Source organism: Haemaphysalis longicornis, unplaced genomic scaffold (genome assembly GCF_048455015.1).
Source record: "Haemaphysalis longicornis isolate Haplotype H1 unplaced genomic scaffold, Haemaphysalis longicornis Haplotype H1 scaffold_6, whole genome shotgun sequence".
In the NCBI taxonomy this organism is placed as follows: domain Eukaryota; kingdom Metazoa; phylum Arthropoda; class Arachnida; order Ixodida; family Ixodidae; genus Haemaphysalis; species Haemaphysalis longicornis.
This window is the reverse complement of record NW_027526407.1, coordinates 184770565-184795613: the sequence shown is the minus strand read 5'-3', so window position 1 is coordinate 184795613 and position 25049 is coordinate 184770565. Positions and strand designations below refer to the sequence as shown.

Genomic DNA, 25049 nt, shown 5'->3' with positions numbered 1-25049 from the left:
GATTTGGAGACAAGACCCTGATAATCAACGACCACATTAGAAAACTTCTAAACCTGCCAAAAGTAGCCTCCTGCGACGACTTGAGTGGCCTTCAGACGCTCCATGAACGCGTGCAGAGCCACGTCAGGTCGCTAAAGCATCTCGATGTTCACATTGATTCCTACGGAGTGATGTTAAAGGCTGCGCTATTGCAGAGTTTATTGTATGAGCTCGTGCTGAACTTTAACAAATTAACGCTGACGGAAACATCAGCACGAGAACCGAGATGTGAAAGGCCCGATGAAGTATCGACGTTACTTAACATGTTTAACCTAGAAGTAAAGATTCGGGAGATTACTTCCGTTATGACTGCATCTGCAATCGACACACCACGGATGCAAGTGACGGACAACACTCAAGGGTCTGCTTCGACATTCACCGTTAGGTTGTCCCACAACTGTTGCCTTTTCTGTGAATCGCACGACCACATCACAGAGAACTGCCAGGCTCAACTTACACTAGACGAAAAGAAAGCCAAGTTGAAACAACACGGATGTTGCTTTCGCTGCGCTAGGGGTTTTCACCGCGCCAAGGAATGCAGGAGTACGAGAAGGCTTTCATGTAAAAATTGCAATGGACGCCATATCACTTCCTTGTGTGACCCAGCGTGGAAACGCCGACCGCCGGAAAGATTGCCGACGTCAAGCTCGTCAACAGAATCAAAGACCTCCGACAGAATTGTTCTGCTTCAGACAGCACATGTCTGGATTACGGGCACTTCACGCAAACATCTGGTGAGACTCTTATTCGACGGAGGTAGTCAACGTAGTTTTATAACCGAAAAGCTGTCGAGGAAGCTACGATCCAATGTAAGTACTTGCAGAGGAGGAGATGACGATGTCCGTTTTAGAAATTCGCCCTTTCAACGGAGGCGATACAAAAGAGTACAACTCACCCTCTACAGCCAGTGCGACTGTCGCGAATTTGAAATCGAGGCACTTGAAGTACCTGAGATAAGCAAGGACCTGCCTCGGTTAACGGAGCAGACGATTCTTCAGGAACTCGATGCCAAAGCGATGCCAATCGCCGACTTCTCCTTTGAAGCTCAGCCCGAACCAGACATTAGCCTACTTATCGGAGCGGACTTTTACTGGAAACTTGTGACTGGGGACATTCGGCGCCTTAGTGAAAATCTCACCGCCGTGAAAACAGTCTTCGGGTGGAGAGTGCACGGAGGTGCGACCTCCATCTCTGCCATCGTCGACTTCAAAGAAATGAGAATCATGCACGTGGCAACTAAAGCGCCTGCAAATGAGCAGAAGAAAGCAATTTCGGACCTTGACCACCTAGGTGTTACGGCCGAGCGAGAATTTTCCGAAGAAAGCACAGAGAACTTCAAAGCTTTCAAGCATGACGAAGATAACGACAACTCAGGCGGGGAAAGCGCCTCTACATCAGAAAACGCAAACCTTTGTTGCGGTAGTGCTGAAATCGACTTTTGCAGATCAAACATCCCTCTCGCACGATTTACCGCTTGGAAGAAGACGTTAACTGATTGCTGCAAGAAACAGAAGCCTAAAAGCGGTAGTTATCTCAAGACAAAAGAATCACTAATATGTGAAGGGAATTGGATCCCATGGACGCACGAAATGCATGGTTGTTTTCTAAACAACTCCGGAAGCTTAAACTTCATAGCTGCGCAGGTTCCCTGGCTCTTGGGAAAGATTGATTCGGTCAATGAAAGTGTGAATAGGCACGTTCGCTAATGCGTGGTGCTTGCATTTATTGCAGACTTTGAGGAGGACAATTCACTCAGCGACTTCAGCGCCCTTATGCTAAAGACGTAATTGCACAGTGTACTCCCATTTTTAGAACTTAGCCATGTGAATCCAACCAGATCCATAATATTTGGCCGGCCGGAGCCTGTTGGAAAATGTGATCTGGTTGAGAAGACGAAGACATCGAAGCCACCGCACAGGCAGCGAGGCTCGTGACACCATCTTCTTGCTCTACTGAATTACCCCATCATTAAACCGCTGTCCTCTAATATACGTCTGCTTCCTGGTCTTCAGCAACGCATTTACGTATAAGTCTGTCGCACGTAGTGTTCTCACAACAGTCTTCCTCGAGTTGACACTGAAAAAAAAAACGAACAATCATTTAAAATAAACAAAAACACAGTAACATAGAAGTGCCAAACACTGAGTTTAATATATGTCGATAAATAGTGTCTATAAAAAGACACCAAACGGGATGCCAAATAGATAGTATTGTTGATACGAGTCCTCATCATAAAAGAAATGGTTGTATTTGCATCTTCCAAGCGGTGTTCAAGAAAAATGAATGCATTCTGTGATTGTGGTGTTTTCCTCCACGACTTCCAACTAAATGCAAACCTATCGCCGGCTATCGGTTGTCGGGCGGCTCGCCCTAAAGTATTCTCCATACCGTGCCGCCTATAACTGTGCCCCACACCACCAAAATGCCTTTTTTTTGTAGACACGTGAAGCGTCTAAGAAAGCCTGGGCACCTACCGATTGCGCCTCCCAGCCGCCAAGTCGCCAGGCTAAGGCGTGTAACGACCGGAACTTCACCAGTTGCTTTGAGCAGTGCATCTGTCGTAGACAGAACGTCTGGTGCCCTCTTGCTATGTTTCAGCCGTTGACTGACCTTCAGTTGCCATCCGCTTCCCGCTTTCTTATGGCAGTAATTTGTGACCGGCGCCGGTCTTTCAAACGAACGAAGGAAAGCCTCTTCAAATTCCAGCATCGCTTTTAAATACTTTGGAGTGACCGACGCGATTGAATACGTCCTATCTGGGCCAGCCCGTCCGGTGAACAAAATAGCGCGGCGAACAAAAAGAAGCCCACGCTTTCTCACCGCGCCCCTCATGACTAAGTGGTGTCGGTTGTCTCAAAAACACAAAAAATACAGTAAAGACGCTGCAACCAATGGCGATGTCAGTTGCCAGCCGGTTTTGAACAATTAAGTGAAGTGTCTGTGATGAATGGCCATATGAGTGATTGGCCGCGCAGGTGAGCCAGCCAAAACGACAGACAAGATGACAAGGAAGACGAGCCGCGCGTAAGTGATCGTGGAAGCGCCACTGATTTTTGGTTCCAACCAACCAACCAACCAGCTGGTTCGCGAACGGCTGGAAGCCAAGCGGCGGAACAGGGCGCGATTGCATGGGAACTACACCGTGGGGCACTTGGTCCACGGGCCACCTGGAGCACAACCGTCGCTGCCCTCCGCAAACGCTCGAGAGCGCGTCTTGGCGCCGTCGTCGTGGCGCTGGTGTGCCGAGTGCTGACGTTCCGGTCAGGCTGTTGGGCGCTGCTGTTCCTGTTGTTGGAGCCGTTAGAAACGCGTCGCGACTGAGCGTGAGCTAACTTCCCTATTGGGAATTGCTCTCGGGCCTTCCCAACTACTACACTATTTTGTATACCTTCTAACTACGGGCTGCGCCTCCGTGTGACCCAAGCCCGTCCTGTCTATAACATGCCAGCGTCTACTGTCCTGTGCTTGTCCTTACTCCTCCTAAATATAGTCTTCGACGTGTTAACCAGTGTTCTTCACTCTGTCTGCGTGGTCCTCGGCCCGTTCATATGTGTCTGTGACTTAACAGGGCCGTTGGTAAACGCTGAACTATTGTCGATAACAAATTAAGACAGCCTCAAATTAGTGGTTTTTGACCCGCAATTAAACTCGTGTGCAGTATAGACGCTTTCTTGCAATTAAATATGCACATCTGCCCTAACTCCACCTGCCATTTCACATTAATTCGATTCATCAAGGGAGATGCTTTTGATGTAAAACACAATTTAAGAACACTATTGGTGCATAAAGGTAATAGATTAGAGCGCGAATGAGACAACGAGAAGAAAGCCGAATACAGGATGCTTTTTATGATATACTCCTTTTCATTGATATCATTGTTCTTAATGGCCTATGTTTTGACAAAAATGGTTATTTTACATTTTAAAACCACGGTGAAGTTTCGCACACCTCAGTACTTCAATGCCATATTGTCACAAAGGCAAGGACGACGCAGTTGTCTTGAAGGAGAAACAAATATATTGGAGCAAACTTGTGCTCTCCTAACAACTCAAAAGAATACAGATGCGGCGAAGCAGCGGTCAACAAAGTGACAGCACAGGCGAGTGTCGTCAATTGAATGCCGCGGCGTCTGATCTGCAGGCTTTTATCTTTAGGCGCAAGTGTTTCGGGAAACGTCGAATTGCTACCAGAACATTATAGATCAGTATAGATTATTCTGGGCTAGTGACGTTAGGGCGAAACAGTCTGCTTATCTGAATGTGATAGCCCGTGTAGCATAAAAGTAAAGAATATAAGCCGCGCTTCGTTTGGAATGCAGATAACACAGCCGGGTGTGGCTCGGCAGTAAAAACAAACAATAAATAAACAAACCCATACATGGTTCGCGACATTACCCCCCTCTAAGTGTGCATCTACCCGATGCTAAATTAAAACGCAGTCTGAACGAACAACCACAAAAAATCGTCGGAATCGCCATCGGGGATCACCTTGTAGGTAAGTTGGCCGACACGTCGTAGAATCTGGTAGGGTGCGAAATACCGTCGCAGTAGCTGCTCACTTAGTCCGCGTCTACGGATGGGAGTCCAAACCCACACAAGATCCCCAAGGTGGTACTCGGCGTCTCGGCGTCGGAGGTTGCACCGCCCGGCATCCACACGCTGCTGGTCCGTTGTACGAACTCGAGCCAGCTGGCGGGCCCACTCCGCACGCGAAGGTATCCTTAGACGTCGGCGTTGATGTCGTCGTCTTCTACGTGCGGAAGCATAGCGTCGAGCATCGTAGTCGGCCGTCTTCCGTAGACAAGCTCGAACGGCGTAGTCTGCATAGTTTCCTGGATAGCCGTGTTGTACGCAAAGGTCACGTACGGTAGCACTTCGTCCCAAGTCTTATGTTCAGCGTCGACGTACATTGACAGCATATCCGCGATTGTCATGTTCAGGCATTCCATTAGTCCGTTCGTTTGGGGGTGGTACGCCGTCTTTCTTCGGTGATCCGTGTTGCTGTAGCGTAATACCCCTTCAATCAGATCCGCAGTAAAGGCCGTTCCGCGGTTCGCGGTTAGGACTTCCGGGGTTCATGTCGCAGAACAACTTGGATTATGAATGAAGAACTTTGCGACTTCTTGTGCAGTCCCCCTCGGAAGTGCGGCGGTCTCTCCGCAGCGCGTCATGCAGTCTGTCGCTACAACAATCCACTTGTTCTCGGATCGGGATGTAGAGAACGGGGCCAGAAGGTCCATTCCAATCCGTTGGAAGGGCCTACATGGGTCGCCGATCGGTTGCAGAAGTCCGGCGGGTTTCGTCGGTGGCGTTATTCATCGCTGGCCGTCACGGCAGCTCCCGATGTAGTTGGTGACGTCGGATGTAAGGCGGGGCCAGTGGTAGGTTGCCTTGATTTTTAAAATTTAGCGGGCTGTGCCAAATGTCCAGAAGACGGGTCGTCGTGGCACGCTTCCAAAATTTCGTCACTAAGATCTGCCGGGATTACAAGAAGATAATTTGCTTACGTTCCGGGGCTGAAATTCTTCTTCACGAGGACGGAGTTTTTCAGGATGAATGCAGGTAAGTTGCGTTTGAAGGCCCTGGGCACGGCGACGTTGCATCCTTGGAGGTAGTCGATCATTTCGCGTAGATCGGGGTGGGCACGCTGCTGAGCAGCCAGGTCGCTCTCAGTCACGACTCTGAAGAACGCACTGTCTTCATCGGAGTCTTGTGGTGGGGTTCAACGGGGGAACGGGACAGGCAGTCGGCGTTAGAGTGTTTCCTCCAGGATTTATAAACTACTGCAACGTCGAATTCTTGCAGGCGCAAGCTCCACCTACCAAGACAGCCGGAGGGGTACTTCAAATTGGCGAGCCAACACAGCCCATGGTGGTCTGTCACAACCTTGAATGGTCTTCCATACACGTATGGGCGAAATTGGGAAATGGCCCATATAATCGCGAGGCACTCTTTCTCAGAGGCTGAGTAGTTTCTTTCTTCCTTGAACACACCACCTCTGGCATAGGCGATTACTTTCTCGCACCCGCTTTGCTTTTGTACGAGGACGGCACCCAAGCCGATATTACTGGCGTCGTGTTCATTTCCGTTTGGACATTTTCGTCGAAATGCGCGAGCACTGGCGGGCTTTGCAGGCATTGTTCCAGCTCGCAGAAGGCTGTTTCTTGGGCATTTCGCCGGATCAGGCCGGACTCCCGCGGCGTTGTCGACATGGCCCAAAAACTTGAGTTCCTCTTACGCGAAGCGGCACTTTTAAGGCTTCAGCGTTAACCACGACGCACGGACGGCTTCGAGTACAGACTGCAGCCTTGCAAGGTGTTCATCGAAAGTCCAGGAGAATACCACAACATTGCCGAGGTATACGAGGCAGGTGTGCCAATTCAGGCCAGCTACCACCGTGTCTATGACTCGTTGAAACGTTGCTAGCGCCGTGCACAACCCAAACGGCATCACCTTGAACTCGTATAGGCCATCCGGAGTTATAAATGGAGTCTTCTCTCGGTTTCTCTCGTCCACTCAAATTGCCAGTAGCCGGCCTTCAGATACATCGATGAGAAGTACTTCGCGTGGCCGCGGTGGTTAAGGGCGTCGTCGATTCGGGGGAGAGGGTACACGTCCTTTTTCGTGATTTCTTTCAGTCGCCGGTAGACAACGCAAAACCCTAATGGGCCGTCTTTTTTCTTCAAGAGTACGACCTGGGCAGCCCAGGGGATTTTCGACGGCTGTGTAATGTCGTCGCTGAGCATGTCGTCGACTTGGGTCCGGATGGCTTCCCGCTCGTGTGAAGAGACGCGGTACGGTGACTCTCGGGTAGGTCGGGCTCCATCTTCGGTTATTATTCGGTGCTTCGCCATAGGTGTCTGCCGTAGTTTTGAGTTCGACAAAAAACACTCTGTGTAGCGAAGGAGCAAATCCAATAATTTCTTCCGTTCTTCTTGCGGTAATGCCGGATTCACGTCGAAGGGATTCGGAAGCTTGAAGGTCGCTTCGGGTGCGCCTTCAAAGTCGGCAACCGTGATCACGTCACTTCCTTTTTGCGTTTCTTTGAGGTACGCAATTGCAGCGCCCCTGTTTAAATGCTGGTATTCCTCGCTGAAATTTGTGACCAAAACTTGGGATTGGCGTTGCGTAAAGCGCGCAATGCCTCTTGCAACGGAGACATTGCGGTCGAGGAGCAACCTTTGGTCACGCTCCACGATAGCATCGACGTCAGAAATAGCATTTTCACAGTAGACGGTAATCATCAAGGTTGCGCGGGGTGGCATTGTGACATGAGCATCGGCGATCCTGAAAGCAGCACGGTGTATGTGGTTCGGTTCCGGCGTCATGGAGTGATCGGGGCAAAAAGTTATGGACTTGGTCTGTGTATCAATATAATGCACCATTGTCCGTCAAAAAGTCATTTCCAAGAATTACGTTGCGGGAGCAGTTAGGCAAAATGACGAACGCCGCCGGGTACGTTGTGCCGTCTATGGTGACGCGCGATGTGCACGATCCACTTGGCGTCACGAGGTGGCCTCCTGCTGTGCGTATGTGCGGACCGTCCATTCTGGTCATAAATTTCTTCTGCTTAGAAGCAAAAGGTCCGCTCATGACCCAATAGTCGGGGCCCGTGTCCATGAGGTCGACTACTCCAAAGCCGTCGATGGACAGCTGAACGTCGGACGCTGCCTTCTTCGAGTTCCGGGTGCGTCGTGGCGTCGTATCTCGGCTTCTACGTGTTGACGGTCGGGCACTGTGCGTCATGGTCTTCGTTGTATTCTCATCGGCAGGTTCAGTCATGTCGGGTACACGTTGCGCCGTTCTGCTATAGTCGTGGTCGGGAGTCACGTCAGGGTTAGATTGAGTCGTCGTGGTCGGGGCATGTCTTGAATCATGATCTTCAGCGAGTCGCTGCGTCATTGGAGGGTTTTCATTTTTCGCCGTTGTGCAACTTTACCTCTCGAAGTTGCTGCGTTTAGCTTCCCCCGCGTGGGCTGGGGGACCTTCCTCGTGAGAAGTCAGAAGTGCTGCGGCGGTTTGGTGACTGATACGAGTAGGGCGACGGTGAACGGTTGTAGCGGTCTGGTCCTCGGTTGGAGTTGGAGAGGTATTCTTCGATCTCAGCAAGGCGCTGGCCGTGTCGGGGGCGTGGGGCGTCGACGGAGAACCCTGGCAAACCGAACCTCTTGTAAGGACAGCGACGGTAGATGTGGTGGGCCTGTCCGCAGTGGCAGCACAGCGGGCGATTATCGGGTGTTCGCCACTTGTCGGTCTCCCTTTGCATCTGGTATTGGTCTACAGGGCGTCGGGCGGGCGGCATTGGACGGTGGTATGGCTCGGCCTCTTGACGACGGGTTGGAGTTGGGCGGGGTTGACGAAGAGCTGCTGCGTAGGTCATCTCTTGGGGTTGACGGGGTGCTTCTGAGGGCGTAGGAGACCCCAGTGCCTGTTGAACCTCTTCGCGGATGTCTTCAGTCAGGGAAGCCACTGGAGGTTGCGGCATCGTTGGCAAAAGCTTCTGAAGCTCCTCCTTGACCGCTGCTCTAATGGTCTCGCGCAATGTATCGAAGCTTCCGTTTGCGGCACCTATGGTCTCCGACAACAGCGTGTTGACAGGGCGTTTTTACGGCCTCGTTCGAATTTCTAGCGTCTTCTTCATCGCGGCCGCCTCAGACGCAAATTCCGCCACGGTCTTCGGAGGGTTACGGACTGGACAAGCAAAAAGTTCTTGCTTCACTCCTCGCTTTAGAATCCTGAGCTTCTTCACCTCGGTCATTCAGGGTACGCACGGCAAAAAAGTCGCTTCATCACCATAACGAAAATCACGACTCCTTCGTTAGGGTGCTGCGTACGACTTTCAAGGAAAAGCGCAGCTCGCTCTTTTCTCACCACGGTAGTAAAGGTCTTAAAAAACCCCCTTTTGAATTGAGTCCAGTCGGTCAAAGAGCTCTCATGGTTCTCGAACCAAGTTCGAGCAGCATCTTCTAAGTAAAAAAAGACACGCCGGAAAGTTTCTTCGTAGTCCCACCTGTTCAAGATGCGGACGCGCTCCAGCTTCTCCAACCATTCTTCTGGGTCTTCACAGGGGGCTACCCGGAACGATGGCAGTTCTCGGGACTGCTGCAGGATGATTGACGACGTTGTTTCTTGCACCATGGTGTTGGTTGCAGCGTTCCTTCTCTTGGGCCCTTCTGGAAGAAGACCGAACTCGGGTAGCAATCATTGCAGTCGGCGGCTTTCTCTTGTTGGACTGGCTTGGCGGCTTCCAGATGTCGTAGAGAGTGTAAAAGCTTAGTACCCCGCACCTCTACCAGATGTCACGAAGCCAAGGACGACGCAGTTGTCTAGAAGGGGAAACACGTTTATTGGAGCGAACTTGTGCTCCCCTAACAACTCAAAACCACACAGAGGCTGTGAAGCAGCGGTCAACAAAGTGACTAGCACAGGCGAGTGTCGTCGAATGAATGCCGCGGAGTCTGCTCTGCAGGTTTTATCTTTAGGCGCAAGTGTTTCTGAAAACGTCGATTCACATCCGAACATTGAGATCACAGAAGATTATTCTGGCTTGTGACGTTAGGGCGTAACAGTCTGCATATCTGAATAAAAGTAAATAAAAGTAAAAAATGTAAGACGGGCTTCGTATGGAACGCAGCTAACACAGCCGGGCGTGGCCCAGCAGTAAAAACAAACAATAAACAAACCCATACATGGTTCGCGACAATATTTACCCTGTAAAGAACAAACGCGACGAAATCTTCCAGCAATACAAATCAAATGTGGTGTTGTGTTATAAATAAAAAAATATTAGCAAAAAAACGCAAAGAAGCCAAACAAAAACTTCATTCCTTAAAGCGAAACATTCATAAAGTTTTCTGAAAGTGCAACCAAAGTATTTTTATTATATTGCTTCCATTAAAAGGCAGTAGTGATGGTGGGTCAACCTCGCCTGATACAAATGTCGTGGGTGCCTGCTGCGTGGAGAATACGTAGAGAAAACTAGCTGTATCTGAACAAATATAGAATGCCGTCTCAAAGGTTCGCTGCTCACAGAGATAAACAACGCTGCATTGCGGTGCCTATTAGATAGCAGAATTAACCCCAGATTGCGAATATTTCACGTGCACATCAACTTGGCGAGACAGCGACAATTATATAGGCAATAATCACCACTGAACGCAATACTTTGACAAAAGGACTTGTTTCCAGAAACATTATTGAGCACTTGCAGTCACTAACGCGTGTTCTAATAAATACCGACTTACGTCACGTACACAGTTTAGCAGCAAAATCATTACGAGCATGCGAAAATCCGTGGTTGATGAACCAAAATACCCCTTATGGTAAGCCAGAAAGGAAATGCATTTGAATGAAAGATTTTTATGTCATTACTACTTGGATTTACGTTTTCAACAATAGCCTACCACGGTTTCACCGAAGCAATGACGGTCGATAACACTATTATTCTCACTGCAAAGGTTTTGCTGGGCTTGCTGCTATACACGAACGGCATACGCGCTGATCGTCTACGCTGAACCAACCTCTGCGTCGACTCGAGACTGCCATCTTTGACGCACCGGACCGGTCCAGGGCAGTGCCTTGGGATGCCTGCCCGCGTCACTCAAAATCGACCCCACCGCTTTCCTACGGGAATACAAAAGGCCTTCCACCATTCTCCGGACCGCTGAGCACAGTGGCACCCAAGGAGGTTAAAAAAATTGCAATTTTTTTAACCTCCTTGGTTGCACCACAGCAGTGACGATCACTAACCGGTTCCCTCTCAATTCACAGATACAGAGAAAACCACGACATGCTGCGTACTTTCCGTATTTTTTACACGTCGATGTCGTTCCGCGACGACGAGCCTCAGCGCGCGTCCCCAAAAATGCATGGCCCCGTGAGTTCACACCAGAGCAATGCCGATGTCTATGCTCGCCTCATACGGGCGTCAACGATGCCCGAGCAAGCACCGAAAAGCGGGCGGCAGCGTCTCGGTTTTCTGTTTGTCTCGTGGTTTGGGGTCATTCTTTTCAGAAAAAAAAAAACATTTTTTTTATTTCTATATTTTAAAATAATCTAGTTCTGTTTAAGGCGCTCAATAATTCGCTGCGTGTTTGGTTTTCATCGCGGAAATCGGGGATTTTCGGGAGATTTTTGTTAGTAATAAGAGATCTCTAGCTACATCGCCTGCAGTATTAACATACTTGGGCTTTTCTCCGAGATCGGTGCTAGACGAGCAAGCCATAACAACTCCAAATTGCTAGCGGCGCATCCTATCCCATTTGTGGCTACCGTGGTTTGCGTAGGGGGCACCAAGAATGTGCGATACTTTCTTTTGGCTCAGATAAAGGAGCTGTGGTCACATCGCTTGTAGTATAATCTTTCTGCCCCCCAACCCGCACCCCCTTCGAGGTCGTTGAATAAAAAAAGGGAAGCGGTGTCACTGCCCAAATTTCTTAATACAAACATAACAATACATAGACGGCAATATTCGTTGGAAGCTCACTTTAGTACACCGAATTGTTGGCCTCCCCCACGTCTCTTGGCGTGGTACATATTTATTAAGAGCGGTGAAGAGGGGGGCTTTTGAGAGGTTGACAGGTGGTCTTCCGTTTGGGAAGTCCACTGTTAACATCCCTGCAAAACATCGCTGTATATTTGCACTGAGGGTTTGATTAGTTTTTATTTACAGAGTAAGCAAGAGGTGCCGTGTTCTTTTACTTTTGATCTACAAGTCACATTCTACTTTTACCTGTGTAGCAAGGCAGCGCTGAAATTTTTGTGCTTAGGCTTGTTGAGCCGTCTGTACATGCCAGCTAGGTGGGCTACAAAGTAACGAAGAAATAAACTGATCAAATTGCGTTTTTTATGAAGCTTCCTCGTTTTGTTTAGATTTGACGCTGATAAATTGAAATACAATTTCCAGGAATTCGTGATTGGCCCGCAAGCATTCGCAGCAATGAATAAAGTAGGGCAAGTGCATTTTTTACGACAAATCATGATTCTGAGCACTGCATTTCGTAATCAAAAATAAACGATGATACGGTTAAACAAAACTTCGGTGAACGATGTTTCTGTGCGGACATTTCTGTGCCGCGACATTTTGGTGCATGGGGTTATTGGTGCAGGGACATTCCGGTTCAGGACGTCTCGATGCGGACCATTTGGTGAAGGAATGGCCAGGACCTCTTTTGAGATTTTAGGTTTAAATTTTTAATTTCGGAAGAGGATATCACTTTAACGTCCGAGATTTGTGTGCATTTCAAATTTTACTTTCTGCCTTCTTTTTAAATTTTTATACCCAAGAACAAGCCGAATCCTTTTTTATCAGTGTTACTTGGGCACTTTCATTTTAATTAAGGTGTTTGCTTATAGACCATTTCGAACTCTCCATTCCCGCCCTCTCAAGCACCGCGAAAAAGTGAAAAGGAAAGAAACCATGATGGCATTTAATAAAAGCACGTGTGTGTTCGTCTTTCGTGATGTTCTCTATTACCCCCGTCGTTGTTGCATTCGGTGTAGCTTCTGCTTAAAAATAATCAGTGATGCCACGAACAGTGGCATTGTTTAACAAATTGCCCCGAGCAAAGAGCAGGAGGCTGCTTATCAATCAGCCTTGTGGGTCGGGTGATGACAGTTGTGCCTTTTTAATTTGTAAATTTGCGCCGATAGCTCATAGACGACTGTTGCAGCTCTCGCTGCACCAAGCGATTAAAGTTTCTTTTTATTATAACGAAAGGCAGCGACGAGACGTCTCCATCCACCAATATCTGGAGCGTTAATATACAGGGCTTGAAGTGCTAATTGTCGATAGGGACAGTGGGACGAAGATGGGGCGATTCCCCGGGAGGGGTGCGGTCACTGAGACAATGACGCACGAAAGGGTGCAGCGAGCAAGCTTCTTCCTGGAGGTGGTGGACACTGCGGGCAACGAGACTGGTGCATGTGTCGTCGCGGTCTTCTTGAGTGGCTCTTTGTTGTTCACAAAAGAGATTGTGACACCTAATGGTGCATCTACAGCAACAGCACTTCCAGGCATCCGGCCACCGAATCGACTAGGTTGAAAGAGCCACCTTCGAGTACGAAACAAAACTGGACGAAGGGGCTCCTACTTGAGTTGCGGCACATTCACCGAACTTCACAATACCTGAATCGCTACCTTTGAATTCTCGCCTTTGTGTACCCGCACTGGCTGCGCTCCGCGAGAGGGTATTTGTGAAATACATGACGCATGAAACGGCTACCTGATGCCGCATCGGCCGACTCCAGCCACCACTGAGAAAGAAACCTGGTGGTGAGACGTCGGATTCTCCATTTATTGTACCATTGTTTGCAGTGTAATTATAGCTTTTCACTTGTAACCTCCAACTCAGACCGATCGCCGCCAGATGTTTACCGTAATTGCATGTTGTGTGGGTCCTACTTTTAATATATTTGGCAACCAAAATACCCATTGGTTCCGCTTAATGACGATCATACTAATCTCCGATACCACAAGCACGTGTGCATACTCAATTTTACAGATATTATTAGGCCCCTGAACCATCAGCGCACAAAAATGCCCCCCTCAAAAAAACCTTTCCTTCTCGTATTCTCTGCGTGGGTTTTAATGCAAGTGACATCGCGCTTTTATCCGACGACGGGAGGGACTAGTATTTCTATGCACAATTAATACACGCTCTAGCCGTATAAAATAAAGATAGAAGCTGCAGCTGTCTGCAAAAAGGCCCATTCTTCCTCCACGACGACAATAAAGACTTCTGAATAAGAAAAAAAATGTCCAGCATCTTCTCACGTGGGAACCCTGAGCAGATGCAAAGCCATGCAAACTCGTGCAAACTCGAGATGCTTTGCATCTCCTCAGGGTACCCACGTGGGAAGATGGTGGAATTTTTTTGCTTTTCGCTACCATCAGAAAAGCGGGCGCCGCGGCCGGTAATCGAACCCGCGAACTCGTGCTCAGTAGCGCAGCACTTTAGCCACACAGCCACCGCGGCCGGTCACTGCCCGAAATGTTGGCGTCCATTGTCAGCTCATCGGACGGCGCAGACGGAAGTAGCAACTCAAGGGAGCAGCGGCGCGGACCTGGTTTATCTGAAGTGGCAAGGAGGAGGGGAGTGAGGAGCAGCGCGCACAGCTGTTGGGGAGAGGAGAGAGTGACGTTATATAGAGCAGATGGAGTAGAGATGAGAAGATAAGAGAGGAGACACCTATGCGCGCTTATCGCGCAGCTGGCGTGGAAAGGGTGAGACGAGAAACAGCGCGCGCGCTGTCGCACACCTGGTGGGGAGACGGGGGTGGTGTGGGCAACATACGGATGCAGGACATAGCCACGAGCAAGAGATGCTTTGCCTCTAAAAGCTGCCAACAAGAGTATTTCCAAGTTTGTTTTAACGTCGCAGCACTGCCCACGTAAAACACATGACAAAATCTTCGGTATTTTGGGGGCAACAAACGTTTGTAACGCTCATTCTTAGCAAAACTGGGATTGTGCCTTTATTTAAAGAAAATTACTTCCAAATGCATCCTAAACACCGGCTGATTGTCTTAACTGATGTGCATGCGACAAAAAAAAGAATGTACATTATTAAGTCTCGTCGTTATTAATTGTTTGGCTGCATAAAAAAGGTTTGCTGAAGAAGGTGTTAAACAGAAATGTAGGATCGTTGAAGTATACAAATAACTGGCAAAGTTAAATAAGGTTTTATTGTAATGGTAAATCACTGCAGTAGATTGTGTTGATCCTTAACGCACGTTAGGCGGAAATACACAGTGGCTGTTTCAAATAAGTAAGCACCAGATAACTAGTTTGGAGGAACGTTTGCGCACCCAAACGTCCGTGCACCAAAACGTTACGAACCGAAATGTTTTGCGCCGATATTTTCTACAGACCCCTCATGCGGTTTCTCGCCTTCTCCTATGTTTTCCAGCGGTGCTGCTGGACGACGACGATGGTGGCGCGACGCATGATTTTGCGTACATGTTGTTACCGCTTAAGATGAAGTTATAGGGTTATGCTACTGATATAGCGACCCATTTCTTTTGGTGCTGCCGTGCCCACAGCTTTTCTTCTGTGTGGCTGTTAGCATGTCCACCAGAAAGTTTGCTCTTATTACGTGGGAATGTCGAGACGAACCTAATTTCTTAACGAGACAAATCCTTGATAAATACAAGGCTATCAAAGAAGGCATTAACGACCTAAAAGTTACAATACTACCTAAACATAAACAAAACGCTGGACACTCCAATCATGAGCAAAAGCTCGAGCGATAGGTAAATGAAATAGCAGCGACAACGAGGGTAAAAAGAAACTAAAAAAAAACGCTTCGACGACCTTGAGCATCGCGGACAAAGGCAGAACCTTATTGGGTGCGGCTTAGGAGAAAAAGTAGAGACCAGCAAAGATTGACGGCATCAACCTTTCTCCTCAAGGGAGTTAAAGCCAAGCCATCAATACCGGTTGGGTCATCATTTCGAGGGCTCCGCTGGGGGATTTTTAGACGAGCTTACCACCCTGCTTCCAACTGCTCCGGCGAGTCAGCAATAATGACAACATTAATTTTATATAGTTGAGCTGTAACCAGTCGCCATTGAGCACAACCACCATAAAAGATTCCAGAGGAGCAAAGAAAACACGACCGCTAATCCCGGAGCTTTAGGATTCAAGTAAAAAATTGCCCATACAAAGAAGATGCAAACAACTCACAGGAACAAATCTTCTAGTCGGGGAAGATTTCAGCTAAAGGATCTGATAAATAAGATATGGGACAGTGGAAAACTAAACTGAGGGATGCAGTACAAGTTCTCCCTCTTTCGATAAGCGGTTGATCCATGACTGGGCGTTATTTAGGGTCGAATCTAAGAACACAAAAGTGTGTTTGCAAAAATAGGCGTAGTAAGGAGGAGGCCGCTACCAGCCTGCAGCAGATCAAAAGAAACCCACTTACAAATAAGAAACATGAATGCCAGAATTACACTCAACGAAATAGAAGATTTCGAAAGCCTGCTCCTTGAGCATACTCCTGACAACGTCGGCGTCACTGAAATAAGGCTCACCCCTGTTATTTTCGATTACGAGTTTGTACCGCCCAATTACTCTTTTATTTGGAACGATAGACCAAACCATCCCGGGAGTGCAGCCATGTTGCTTAAGAATAAGATACCATCCAATCCTCTCCCTGCAATCGCACACACCATGGCCGTCTTCAAGCGAATTATTTGGAAGCACTTCTCCACATTCACCGGCTCTTTTTATTGAAGCCTTCAGGGGGTGGTCCGGAACCTGTGATCGCCCTTCAGTTTTTTATGCGAAATCAAGTTCACAACAAACCAGTTATTCTGCTCTGCGGCTTCAACCTTCCGAACTTTACCTGGTAGTCCGTGCGTCTCAGATCATCTCCTTGAAGCGCACTAACAGAGCTAATGCTAAACTTTATTGTTGACGAAGTGGTTGGTCATCAAACATGCACTCAGGGTACTGCGCAAAGCATTCTCTAACAAACACTTTTAAAGTATCTGTTCTCCGCAAACAGTCGTATTTGACGGCTTCTCCGAGCATGATATACTCAAATGTTGCGCACCACAAGGCACAGTCTTTCAATAAATACATGCCCAACAAGAACTTATCAATTTGAACAAGCTGGACAATGCCAGCGAAACAACCAACCTTTACAACGAATTCCAAAGCTTCTATCTAATTGCTTCTGATCCATTATTAATAACAAAACATTCATTTGCTTCGGTGTAAATATATTGGTACGGCGACGTGAAGGAAGATGTGAAGCCTAGCAGTAAAACAATGCATTTACAATCCTGAGAGCACCGCGCAGGAAGGGCGCAAGATCCTCTTCTACTGATACGTCCAGGTCGTTTTCCGAGTCCGAGCGTGTTACGGTCATATTATTTCGGCTAGTACCTGGCCCATGTCACATTTGGTACATAAGCTATGCACGAACTCTTCCTCTGCTTAGCCTATTTAGCTAAGACACCGTAGCATAACTCCCGCGGCGGAAAGTGTCGTCTCGGTGCTATATTATAGCTACGGCGGTCGCAGGCCGTGCCATGTACGGTTTCAGGCGGGCTACGTGAACAACGTCCGTTGTTGAACGGTGGGACGTTACCGATGGCATGGCCGGTGTTGTTTCGTACGTGACGATATTATTGTAGACAGCATTAAAAACTACGTTCTACTGAAAACTACAAACACAGAAACACAACCCTTGTAACTACCGTGATGTATTTCCCGTTAAGCGCAAAATAAACAAACTGCAGCGTATCGGTAAATAGTAGACGAAAATGTGCCACAAAATAACTTAAAAAAATACGAGTAACTAAAGCACAATAACACTACTTTACCAAACTTCTGACACAGTTAAATACAAACAACCAGTAAAGGTTTTGGAAGTATTTCCGCACCTCTCCTGCTTGAGTGGTATCGTTGAAAAGAAGAAAGAGCAAAGGCTAAGCAATGAAACGATTACTTTTACTTCGTCTTTATATCCGATAACGGTGCTCTCTCTACACTACGTTATACTGCCCATTCACTTAACGAACGCCTAAATATAATGGACGCCGTTATTTTAATTGTGTGCTCAACCTTGATTACAAAAAACAAACGGTCCTGAAAATATCCCGAACGAGTTTCCTAAACCACGCGCGGACTTTTTTAGCCATTACCTTGGAATTGTGTTCAGAAAATCAGTTGAAAGTGCGGAGTTACCAGAATGCCGGAAAACATCCAAGATTGCACTAAATAACAAATACGGCCATTAAACAACATTTATTACCGACAAATTTTCCTGACTAGACATGTTGCAGAATCGTCAAGCACATCATATTTAAACACTTAACTTACTCTCTTGAAAAGAATAACATTCTTACGTTGCACCAGCATTGTTTCTGAAGGGGCTTATTTACCATCACCCAGTAAACCGAGGTAGCACACCATCTCTCGCCAACCATCGACAACCGTGGTCAAACAGACCTAATAATTTTAAACTTCACAAATGTATTTGACTGTGTATCCAGCGCGGGGTTATCTCGAAACTGAGAGACCTTACCGGGGAAGGACCAAATACAGCTTAGATCGCAAGCTCTCTCCCAGCGATTTCAAGAAAGTGTTTCGGACCCAGTATAATAAAATGAGGTTACCAGTCCATCAGGTGTCCACAAGGGATCATGTTAGCACCTCTTTTATACCTCCTTTTCAATAACGACATAACCCGCAATCGACAATTTCACATTTAACTTATTTAAGCCACTGTATCTTTAAAAAAAATAACTACCTGAAATACCACACTTTTCTAACAATATCAAACTCATCAAACTCTATCAAATACAGTTTGCTTTTCAACTTTCTGTAAATTAATGGTTAATGTCTCAACTGATAAAAGGGGCGACCCATAAACACATTTAGTGGATGTTATATATGTGCTCATTTCCGAGCGGCGATTGGTTTAATATAAGTGTATTCTGTTTAAAAGTACCCATGCCTGGCATTGCTACTTTGTGTTTGGCATAGCTTTCCTTTCATCCTGCAATTCCGTTGTCAGCCAAATGAACCGATTCCGCGGTTTTCTTTACATAACTGATGGATATTGTTGCACCCCAAGCAAAAATGCAGGAAATAAAGACGAGATGTTTCCAGGCATCCCTTCTTCGGGGATGCACGCGTTCTCATTCCAGTGCCATCTTGCATTGTTTCAGTGTGGTACACGTCTCACAGGGCTCCTCGCTGCGGAACGCAGCCGGTGTGAATACACGGACGGGGGCGTCTCGGCTGTGTGATACAGGCACCAAATGGCAAGAATTGGAGGGGCCGCTTACGCTATTTGTTTCCCATTCTAGGATGACCGTGCAGGCGAGCTGAAGTTTGTGGTATGCCGCCTTTAATTGTTCGGCGATGGCGATGCGTTTTTGCGTGCGTCTTCGGACTCCGTTTTCCTCTCAAGGAGCTTTTCCGTTTGTCGCGTGGTCTTTGGAGAGCGGATTGCGGGGACCGTCGTTATCCAAGGTTTACAGACGATTTACGAAAATCTCTTCTAACTAAGCCTTATTGTGCCTCGCTGGACCTTGGCGTGCAGTGCACCAGCTGCGGCAGTCCACGGCTAAGGCGGTCGATGCGTTTTGGTAGTGACTCACCCTCTTTTGCTTTCTGTGTGAACCACGGAACGGCGAAATCTTGAGAATGGGTTCTACCTAGGGGGCATATTTCGAAGAGCAAAGGGATGCCGCTCTGTGAGTAATGAGGACCCAGCGGTGGTCACGAAACTTCGCCATAACGCTACGGGAGGAGTTTGCTATGTTGCCAAAACCATGAAATGATAATAAAAGGGAAATTGGGCAGTAGTGTTTGCATTCAGGCATGACGTGGATATCGGACTGGCGGGATTCGGGATACTTTTTTTAATCTAAACAGCGGTGGTGCCACGACGCAAAGACCTTGCATGTCAGTATCTCTTTACATTCTTTGCATGTCTGTATGTCTGAATTGTCTGTATTCTTGTGTCTGTACTGTTGCTCTGCACGTTCCTTATGTTATATCCCATAGGTTTCCCCTGATGCAAACTACGACGATAATAAAGATGAATAACTAAGCGGAACTACAAGTGAGGTGCGAACTTGGGTTACCTACGTATTGTACAGTTTGCTTTTTGTTATGGTCTCTTGGAAACTGTGACGCCCATCGATGTTTTTTTCTGCTGAGATTGTTTCAATGCCCACCTGCTATAATGTTGCCCAATTCTGGAAGTATATAAAAACTTAAAAAAATTGAAGGACCATCTTCAAAACAAGAACATGCTAAAAATTGGTGCAGATTACAATAGCGCTGCAAGGTTGAAAAAAAAAGTCAAACCGACGGCAACTCTTTCTCTGCCTTAGACCCGGCGTTTGCCCCACACGTGAATTGCCGAACTGGCCGCTGAACGTTTTTCATCACTGACTGGGCCGGATTGTTTCGTCCGCACGCTATCACACCTGTGCCATGGTGGACCACGTAAGCAGGTGCTGGAACCCGCGGAAACCAGCTTCACGAACTCGGCATCAGTAACGCGAACTCGGCGTCGGTGCTGCCCAATTGAGGCGCTAACGCACATGAAGTGGTGAGGAGAACAGCACGCAAGAGATCACGCTACAAACACTAGGCAGAGTGTTTTGGAGGGTCCAGCAGGACGACGCTAGGCGCTCCTTGCGAGGTGCGAGCTCATGCGCACCAGTAATTTTTTGGAATTTTTTCTTGAGCCCGTCACCTGGCGCTAGCCAACCCGTGAGCCTCGATGATACCAGATGCTTCTCAGAAAGTGTAAGCTCACGTGCGCTTGGTGCTTGTTCTTTTTGATTTGTTTCTGGTAACGCTGGATGGCAAAACTAAGAGCCTAAACAGCTTTGCTGTTAAACGGTTTTCATTCATTTTCGTACATTTGTAGTTCCGCCAACCACTAGACATATGTATCCTGTTTGTAACTATGCCAAATAGTTGCTATGCACTTTTCGCTTAAAAGAGAAATACTCACAATTTCTCCCAGCCTTCCACAAGACTGGGCACTTGCCACGCCGATGAGACCTTGCATCAGCAGAATGAATGAAGCAGCAAGAATAAACGTGAAAATCTGCAAATGCAAATTACACCGAAATTGATTTGAAATGTAACACGAAGGGCAGGTTATCTGGATGAACAGTTTTGTAAAGTGCATAGGTTCCGCATGTACTCGGAATTAAAAATATTGCAGTGAAACTAATAAACCTAGTTCTTTGTAAGCACCTATTATGGCTTAGTTCGACAACAAAACAAATTGCTCAAATTCATTTATTTCTGAACCAGACCTAGGCATTCAGCCAAAGTATATACATTAAAATATATCAAAAGAAAAAAAATACAATCAAGCCCTCTGATTATAAAGAACACGACACAATAGACCTGCTTCAGCAGCATAAAGAATACTAAAAATTTTGCCTAAAACTAATTGCTCATTTTATGTAATGCCTAACCACACAATTTTTTTATTTACGGTGTATATTTTTGCTACGTTGTAATATTTTTGCAGCAACTGTCAGGATGCATTATGAATATTCCCGACGAGCATAGATTCATGATTTTTGACGAGCCAGATATTAGTTGTTTGTCGTCCAGGAATTCGCAAATAATCCACCCGTACCGCCAAGCGCCCTGTGCACTGTACCGCGAGCTCCTAATCTCAGCGAGTCGTCAGTCGTGCTTACTTAAGACAGAATTTGAGGTATCCCCAACCTTAACTAGTTATACAGTCTTGGAATTACATGGCTTTGTGTCTCATTCTGTTTTCGGAGCCACCCAGTTAGCCCTCCCACCCATGCACTCTAATATTTGCGCGCGAGTTTCAAACACGATTCACAACCACATATTCGGCAGCGGCAAAGCGCTTCATGCTAATGACAAAGTACCAAGGTCCGCCGTGCGTTTTCTGGTAACACGATCCTTCACGAGACGCAGAAGACAAGCGCTGTGACTGAGTAGGCTGCAGTTTGCACTGTGCAGAAATTTGAATTTAGGGACTACAGTAGTCGTTAGTGTTCTTTGCAGATGAGCTTGTACGTTTGCGTATTCAAAGAATGGGGAAATATATTCACATTTCAGAGACTACAATTCCTAAAACAATTTCAAAATGAAGGAGTTTATGCCTACGACAATCCCTAACGTGGCAGCGAGCGCAAACACCCTCCGAATTACGCAATGCACTAGTACAAAAGAAACCTAGTTTTAGGGTGGCGATGAAACAAAGGTGAAGATATGATGGACCTGTCGTTGTAAAATGTTCCATGATCGCATGCTTTCGACGTAGTTGGTGAGCCACAAAGAGAGAGAGATCATCCTCTTATCGGATGGTGCGTCGGTAACGAAAAGGGCGGCTACCGCATCGGCTCCAATATGACCACCGCCACCTGTTCGGAGCAGCGGGAGTCAGAAAACGAGGCCGAGCACGTGCCTTCGAATGAAATAACATTCATCTAACGGAACCGAGGCATTACATGAAGAGGGTACCGCCTCACGCAATATACGCCACCCAGGCGGTACTGGCACAGTGTGATGAAATTGTTATAGTCATTTTATTGTAACTATAGTTGTGCTCTCGGACCTCTGTTTCCCTAATACAACCCTACTGTTTTGGCACCTTCTCAAATTGAAGTTGTGGGCATTTTGTTCAGCTGCGAGGGGTTTTTCAACAAGATTATGGGCTTTTTCTTCGGCCATTCTTCACCAAGCTAACGATATCAACTGGATGAATGACCCCGGAAATAACCATGCCGTTCATCGTTTTGGTTGCCATTTTTTATTCGTGTGGTCCGCCATCGAGAAAGCTCACGATTATTTTAGGGATGTTTGCCCGAATACTTTATTGAAATATGAAACATATTTTGTCGCTAATAATACAGTGGCTGCTGATATTTTTGAAAGTGTGCCGCTAAAGGCCTGCACACCCATTTTTTTACCTAGGTACTTACCATAAGGGGCCGTGCCATCGTGACTCCTATGACTGAAATAAAAAACAAGCTGATAATTAAATCCGTTTTCAGCATATAAAACGAGGTTGTGGAATTTACCCCAATACTTATTGTTCGTGTCTTTAAAAAATGTTGCTTTAGACGGACGTATTCGGTGCCCTTTGTTTTAGTTTCCGTGTCTGCCACTTCAAGCGGTGTACTTTGTCGAAACGTATACCAAGAAAGCGAAGCTAAAATATGCAGAGCCCCCAACTCCTGAAAATTCAAGAGTACGCTATAGTAAAACATAAATATTTGCGGAAACGTGTTACCCAAACACGATTGAACTAAACAAACGGAAGGTTAAAAGGCATTTTTCGGTCAGCAAAAAGCGAGCCAAATCTCAGATGCCAGTATCAGACAACCCTGAAACAACCACTAATAGGGACAGAGTACATAAATGTTCCGTGTTTTTGTGAAAAATGTTGGAATGAATATTTCAGGAACTCACCTAGATCTTCGCTCAAAGCAATATGACGTCTCTAGGGCCGTATTTGTCCACCGCAGTTTCACCGCAAATGAAGCCGTTCGTGAAAGGTTCCCGCAAGATGCGTCTGATGGAAGTCACGAGGTTCAAGCTAAAGGAAATTCGACATCCTGCCACGCGTTTGGGTCTTCAGTGGGTTTTTTCCGAACATCTGTTGGAAGCTTGTGACCTTCCTGTGGCTCACCAACTGTCATTATTCCAAGAGAGCCAGCATCAGCCAGCTGCGGACACAGAAAAAACAAATGTGGAACTTTTATATGAAACCTGCCAGGGTAGAGAGTATATGATAAAAAAACAGAGCAATTGAAAATGAAGGGATGTAGTTCAAATACAACCAGACAAAAAGCAGAAAAAAGATTGCGTAAAGTAAGCGGAAGCTGTGTGCAAGGAAAATATCGACGTAAAGAGAAAAGGAAAATTTTTGTTTGTGGTTTGCTTTACACAGCGCAACTATCGCACGAAGAGTGCTGGGCACCGAGATCCCTTCAGCCTAAGCACCCTGCTTAACCAACTGCAGCATTGTAAATTCAAGAGTCATTAATAGGGTGCAACGCCACATAGTGACATATGCGCAAGGTGTGATCAGTAGGTTTTCTCTTTCCTACGATACTTGTAAGGCGATTCCGGAAGCTGTAAAAGCGGTACCAAACACAATTATCTCTAAACTGTTGTGGGTGGCTTTTTGTTCCGCAGCTGGTGTATCCTTCAGCTACATGTCTTTGGCGGCGGTAATTTAGCAAAACAGACAGCCGCATGAAACGGGGCTCGCGCTTACGTAACAAGAAACACTTTTTCTAGGTACCCCTTCTTTTACGCAACTGTGCTCAAGGCTTTTGTTGCATGGTGAAAGAATAAACTTCATCCGCGTTTTGCTGCGGTTAGTAGTAATTGTTTGTACATGTGAAGCAATGACAGCAATAATGTTTTCAGAAGCCACGTTCTTGCTCGGTGTTCGCTGCACAGGCGAAAGTGTTTCGACCACGCACTAATACACCGAATTATGCCCGTTAATTCTTTCCGTATTGTCTACATTTGTGGATGAACAATTGTAACTATTACGGCAGCCCGCGGTGCCATCAGGAACAGAAAAACTGAACTTCATATATTCTAAGAGTAGTGCTAAGTACGCATGGTTGTATGGATGTAAGTATACATATAGGTATATATAATTTTAAGTCTTCAATTACGTCGGTTTTATAACCACTGATGCATAAACGCTAGTAAGAAAACTTGTGTGAGGTGGGGAAGCTTCCACTTGGTTGCTCCGCTGGAAGACAATCGCTAGGTCATCTACTTTCACTTCAAGAATCGCCAGAGATTAGCATCATTTGTGGATGCACCAATATGGCACCCTTGACCTGCTGCTACAATTGCCGCTTAGTTTTCTTCGCCTACGCCGAAGATACCCTCAGAAGTAAAGGCTGACAAAGATCGGAAACATTGCATTATCATTTCTGCCGACAGCCTCCATTGTGATTGCGTTACTGCCGAGTGTGTTTTATCACATATGTTTATTCTTATCGACGATGAGCCGAAAACCGTGTACAAAATACTTATTTTATTTATATTATACAGCGAAAATGTAGTCATGAAAACAAGGTCGAAAAATATTTCCAAAGTCGGTATTAGAGCGACTTTATAGTAGGCGTCGAACAGTGCCTACTGCGAGCGAAAAAAAAGGGATAGCTTCTTCGTGTTTAGATGTTGGGGCAAAGTGTCAGGGGGCTGACAATAGGAATGCGGATGCCAGGTAGCCGCAGCCATACACTAACGCCTGTGGAACTCACTCATGTACGAAATCGCATACGTGCCAAGAGCACTCGTGAAAAATGCAGAAACAGTTAACCTTAGTGCACTGTTCTGGCCAGTTGGGGCTCTGTTGTCGCCGGAAGATGGCTAGGTTTCCTCCCGTAGGAACGAGGAAGCGTTTTCCGGGAAAACAAGTGAGTTCCCTTAATTGGAATACAAACAGCTGAATCGTTGCAGAGTGGCCAAGTCAAGAAAGTCCCTTGTGTTGGATTTCGATG

General features: G+C 46.8%; 1 long non-coding RNA gene across 1 annotated transcript; it reads right to left on the bottom strand.

Annotated features, from left to right (window-relative positions):
- Positions 1-940: 940 nt before the first annotated feature.
- LOC144142101 (uncharacterized) lies at positions 941-23182 on the bottom strand. The gene is made up of 4 exons (XR_013316836.1): positions 22987-23182; positions 22497-22528; positions 20531-20626; positions 941-2115 (listed from the first exon to the last, which is right to left on the bottom strand). It is a non-coding gene; the product is annotated as an uncharacterized LOC144142101 (long non-coding RNA).
- Between the last annotated feature and the right edge of the window lie 1867 nt (positions 23183-25049).